We start from the raw sequence: 6,599 nt of genomic DNA on the forward strand, positions 1-6,599 counted from the left end.
AAGAAAATACGGGAGGGTATTTCACGGTAGAATGCCGTATCCTTCAATTGATCTTCAGCTAGATCCCGGTAATATTCCGCATCCATTATAACAATGGCACCTCCTTTATCCGCTTGTTTGATGACATTTGTATTGTCATTTTTAAGACGTTTAAGGGGGAAGATTTTTCTAGTTTTGAAATGTTTGGTCTGGCATTGATGTTATGCCTCAGTGGAAATCTGGAGAGGATATCCATGAACTGATCTAGATGTGTATTTCGTGCTTTTGGCGGGTTAAATTTTAATTTATTTTTCGCTAAGGATTCGTCATTCTCGTTATTTTTATCAGTAAAAAACTCCACAAGTCGTAGTTTCCGACAATAGTTTTGGATATCTTCCTCCAGTTCCTGATGGTTAATTGTAGGTGTAGGTATGAATTTCAGTCCTTTCATCAATAATCGAAGTTCGTCACTGTCAATATTTCTTTTTGATTGATTAATAATTTTAAGGTTTCTCCTATCAGTTGTTCCATAGGTGTTTCTTCTTGGACTTTTTCTTTCTCCGGTGTTTGCTGTCCAGACCCTAAAAAATAGATTCATTTTTGTCTATCATTTCTCTAATGAGCTTTGTACTTAGGTATGTTTTTTTTTTCTCTTGTTCCTAGGTGCGGGTATATTATTTATATTTTCAGTTTGTGAAAAGTTTTTGGTTTTATTTGACGGTCTAGTATGTTTTTTTTGGGGTTTTTTTTGTTCAGTTTCTGATAGGTGATTTTTGTTGAGGTGTTGAATCTAATTTCTTCCTGGTTTTTCTTCCTCTCATATTTTGATCAAATGAATAATTGTTTTGTTTACTAACGTTTTGATCAAAGGAATGTTTGTTTTGATTATGGTATTCTTGTATGTTGTGTGTATTGGTATGTTTCTTTGTATTTTTAAATGATAAAAAGCTCTTACCGTAGTTCCTTGTGCTTGACTGTTTTTTGTTGCCACGTGTTTCCGTGTATGTTGTGTTGGTTAGGTTGCTTCCTTATATTTCTTTTACGTGGTACTGAGGTGATATTACCGTAGTTTGCAGCATATTTATCAAGTAACAACTGTTTCTTTTGCCATAAATGTCTTGATTGCCTTTCTTCTTTTGTAATATCTTTAATTCACATCTCTTTCATTTTCTCAGCTATGTTTCCCGTAGCTATTTTCGGTATTGTCTCGATAATTTCATTGTCCACCGTTTCGTATTTTGTCTTGAATGAAGACTCTTTACTTAGATTGATAGAGATGTCTGTCCTCAATTTTGACATACTCAGCGCCCATCTTAGTTTTGTTTCTTCCTCCAGTACTCCTATAATTTCTTTAATTAAGAATTTACGGTGAAGTATAAGTACGTCTAACTCAATCCAATCTATGCATATTTCAGCATATCTTTTACATTTGTATGCTTTCAAGAAATTTTGTTTACGTATATTAAGATGTTTTTTTTTTCCATGTCGTCCAAATTTGTTTTCTTCTTTTTCTAAATTTGTTTCGTTCAGTTCCTGTATCCATGCTGGCTGTGTTAGGCTTTCTCTTGGAGTTTTTACCACTTCTGATAGGGTTTCAGATAACTTCTTGATTTCTGAATGTAGATTTGAACATATATCTTTCTTATCTGGTGATTGTTTTTCCAGTTCCTGTAGGTCAGCTGTTTGTGTTTCCATTATTGAGATAAGTGTTGATAATTTGCATGATATCTCTATTAAGATCATGTCTGATTTTATGGGTTTCGTTCGTTGCTTACCAGGTATTTTCGCTCATACACAATATAAACATTTATTTTTTTCTTAGTCATTTTACAACAGTTTCAAGAACTCAACTAAACTGTCAGTCAATACATTTTGAAATCGGATTACTACGAACGTATGAAAGCGCTAATTGAACTTTATGAACATTACTAAATATTTTTTTAATGTTTAACAAACTTCAACATTGTAAAGAAATTTTTTTTCAATATATAATAATAGAAAAGGTGAAAATCAAACTATGTTGTAACTTTATTCAATTGATATATATATATATAAATATGTATATATATACTCTTTCCCTCTCTCTTATTCTTCAGTCCCTCCACCCGTTCTTTCTCTTTCCGTGCTCCTCCCCTTCCCTCTTTCCTTGCCTACTCCCTCCACCTTCTACCATTCTTCCTCGCTCCTACCACGTGACCGGTGTCTAGTCAAGGTGTGTCCTTCTTTTTCGGCCTGCCGCTGGCCAAACTGCACACGTGTGCCTACTGTTCGCTAAGTACTTTTTTCTAGTTCTTTGCGCTAAATTACTACAGGCGCTTTTTGTTAGGACTGCACATGTATAATTATTCTTTTTGCCATTGTATAGCCGAAAGGCATTTTCTATTGTTATTGTATCGTTCCATGTCTGTTATATCTTCGTCATTAGTTTTCTTGTTGTACACACTTATGTTATTTTGTTCTGTCTTCGTATAGTTTCGTTAGCTTTTCCCTAAAGCTTAATGTTCTGGTGCCTCTGTGATAATAGTGGTCTTGGTTTTAAAGGGCGCGAAACAACGAAGACCTGTCGGAAACCAACTGATGAGAAAAATCCGTTGCGTATATTCCTGGTATCATGTTTTTGTTTCCTTTTCCTGTCTGTTCTGTTTTTGTCTCCTATTTCCGTCCATTATGCTTTCACCCAATTTTCGTCTAGGTTTTCTTTTGTATTCTTTCTGTTTAACCTTTCGAATATACATATATATATATATAATGCTGCAGTTAAAGCACATAAGTGTATGCATATCTACTGACAGAGACCGTAATCGCCCAAAAGCCCCTGTCTAGAATTCCCTATACTGATAGGTCAGTTTCGGCTAATTCCATAGCCTCATCAATAAGAAGCGCTCGACTAGGCTTATTCCGGACTTACTTATATGTCTGTCTGTCCTGTCTGTCCTGTCTGTCTATCTGTCTGTATGTATGCATGCATATATATATATATCCCGACCACGAGCTGGCATACACAGGTGCTTACAATTGTCAAGTATTACCTCTAACATTTACTTTACCTATATATATATATATATATATACATACATAAACTGAAATAGCCAATAGGCATCCATACCAGTAAACGCATATATCAATATATAAAAATTCGATAACCTTTTGCTAACATGCATACACACTTACGCACACATAAATCAACTTAGACAGCAAGCATCTATATAAGCATACGCTGAAATAAACGATGGTTATCCATACTTGTAAACGCATATATAAATGAATAAACTGATTTGATTCGCTAACCTCATACTAACACACATACACACATACGCACACATAAATTAACTTAGGCAGTAAGCCTCCGTACGTGCGGAACACACCGGACGTGTTTTCGAACGCGCCAAGTAAGTTCAGTTCAAAATATTTATTTACCTCAGGATTGGTGTCTTTTTTAATACTTATTTTATTCTAAGTTGTGAATAGAAACACCAGGGACCTATTACTGGTTTTCTGTGGTTGTTTAGCGACTAGATGCGCGATATTCGGCCTGCCAAATAATTTCGGTGGGTGTTAATTTAATTGAATTAAATACAACTCAACAAGATTGCGGAGCGTGTCTTGAAGGAGTTGAGAAGAAAGAACACATAGGCGGCAAACATCTATATAAACACGCACGCACACACACACACACACACACACACACACACACACACACACACACACACACACACACACACACACACACACACACACACACACACACACACGCATACACACACACATACATACTCATGCATAAACTGAAATAAATGATGGAATCCATACTTGTAAACGCATATATAAATACCATAAATCCGACAAATGCTGAAGACTCCCCCTCCCCCCGTTGCTGTCTACAATACAGAGGATGGGGAGGAGAAAAACGAGACAGTACAAAGTCCAATAGTAATTGCAGTGACAGCAACAGCGGTAACAGTGACAAATGCAGCAGCCGCAACATTAATAGCTGCCGCAGTATTAGTAGTAGTGACAGTAACACCATCAACGAAAGAGACTACAACGGCAATAGCAACAACAACAACAACTATGATAGCAAAAGTGACAACAGCAACAACAACAAAACCAATACCAACAACAACAATAACAACGGTAGCAGCAGCAGCAACAACAACAACAACGAGAACATTACCAACAACAAAAACACGTTCGCGGCAGCACCAGCGAAGAGCAAGGAGCGCATTACCGTAGACCTCACAAATAAGGACCAAATGCTAACACAAGCATAGAAATTGATAAAACAAGAGAAAACGTGGGTCAGTCTCACTATTCCATCAGAGGCAATTGAAGCAGTGGAGAAAAGAACGGTGCTTTTCAGATGCATCTCAGCAGACACGAAAAGAACAGCTTTAATAGGCCAAATAGATATTGAGGCGGCGCTGAGGTGCATCAGAAATGACATCGAATACATAGCAAACAATACGGCACCATTTCGGTGTTGTTTAAGTCAGAAGCCCTCGCTATGAAACATTCAATAACCCCCCGCCCCACAAAACCAGCAAAGTCATTATGTACACCTCCCACATTGGGAAACGTACAGCACGTGTCCGCATTCCTAGGACCCCACCAGGACTAGGTATGTGGTGACTTCTGGGATGCGTAATCGTGGAGGGGACGGATACTGTCCCAATAGAGGCGACAGGGAGAACTGGTCCGGGGTTGACCTGGAGATACTGCTCCAGATCAGACCCGAAAACATTAAAAAATCCCGAACCACATCCGTCTCCAGATCGGGACAATGATACACATCATAACTGAGGGTATAGGGCCGCGTTGTTTCACGTGTGGAGAAACGACTCACTTGTGAACTCAATGCTCCCAACTGGTACAAAGTGCAAGAGGTCTAAGACACCCCCACCACTGCTACCTACGCTGGGACGAGGATCACAAACAACACCAGCACCGGCAAACTACGAGCAACAACACGAAAGACACTGACCACCTTAGGGGGAAACAAGGAAAGCACTCCCACCCCTCTTAGAATAAACAAAAATACACACATAAACAAGATTATAAATACACACACAAACACAGACAAGCTTACAGCAACAGAGCCTTCGTCTTCCAGTAGTGAAGATGAAAGAAAACCAAAAGGTCAAAAAAAAAAAAAAGGAGAAAGCACATAAGAAAAACTCCACAAAACATATCAACACCCACAATAAAAAATACAGACACCATCCACGAAGACATCTCTCCCAAAACACCAACACAATCACTATCACCAGAGTCCCCCAAACGCAAACAACCTGGATACAAGAACAAACACGCACACAAAGATCTAAAACTGCAGACACCACTGTCACAGCACACACAGACACAACATAAATAACAACAAGACCATCACCACTACAATCAAGCAAACAAATTAAACAACACCAACACAAAACACCCAACTTCGAACTCATCAGAAGGGACAACCAGAACTGATGGACCTCGTAACACTAAACACAGAATTTGAAACACAGTGGGGTAATATTCGAATCGAACACATTCACCGTACCAGAAGATTTACTTCTGGTGCAAATGTCGCTCGATTTTTACACAAAAATTCGAGAGAGCTTGCCGATGACGTGGAAACCCCGAACGTGAGACCGACATCGTGGTTCTTAAAGGGGTTTCCAAAAAAGATCCCACCAATTGTGGAAGTCGAACTACCCGACCTTCACAAGACACTGGGAGGTAAGTAAGCCTTTCACTTCTCTCTTTAGCTTGCCAACATAGCCATACTAAGAGTAGGATTTTTAAATGTTCAAAGCCTGGGATCTCCCTGGGAGCAATGGCACTTGCTGAACGACCTCCGCTCTCTTGAATTGGATATAATTGCTGTCAGTGAGACCAGGGTTTCCAATACACGCGCACTGGCCCCTATGTTCGACGATTATCAGATTTTTGCATCTGTTAGTTGACCGGGAATGGGAGGTGGAATGGCAGTGCTATTTAGGAAAGAACTGGATCTCGAGATAAAGTCGATCTTCCGGGGACCGGAGGGAAGTTGGTGGTCCTGAACGTGAGCAATAGTTAAGGTAGTTTCTTTAGACTGGTGGCCGTCTACGCTCCTACCGGAGCCAAACGGCCAGATTTCTTTAGGCGTCTAGAAGCCTTTCTAGGTACCGTCTCACCCTTTACCGTTAGTAGGGGACTGGAACGGAATCTTACATCAACGTCGAGGATTTGGTGGGGGAGACGCAAACATGCACCATTCCGACTACGTCCATACATGACAACCTCCATCTCATGCAATACATCATTTTAAATCAACCGAAAGCATTCGATAGGGTCGACCATCGATATCTAGAGGCTGTCCTAAAGCGGCTGGCTTCGGGTCTGTCTTCAGAGATTGGATCGCTGCAATGCACAGCGGCATCTGCTCGGTGGTCAAGGTTAATGGCCAACTCTCAGAACCATTTCAGACCTCCAGATCAGTCCGTCAAGGGTGCCCTCTCTCCTCCCTTCTGTACGTATTCATTCTTGCTGTCAGTGAGACCAGGGTTTCCAATACACGCGCACTGTTCAACGATTATCAGATTTGTGCATCTGTTAGTTGACCGGGAATGGGAGCATTTACTGCGGAAGCTGGA

The sequence above is a fragment of the Octopus bimaculoides genome, chromosome 18, assembly GCF_046866305.1.
Source record: "Octopus bimaculoides isolate indiv1 chromosome 18, ASM4686630v1, whole genome shotgun sequence".
Lineage (NCBI taxonomy): Eukaryota > Metazoa > Mollusca > Cephalopoda > Octopoda > Octopodidae > Octopus > Octopus bimaculoides.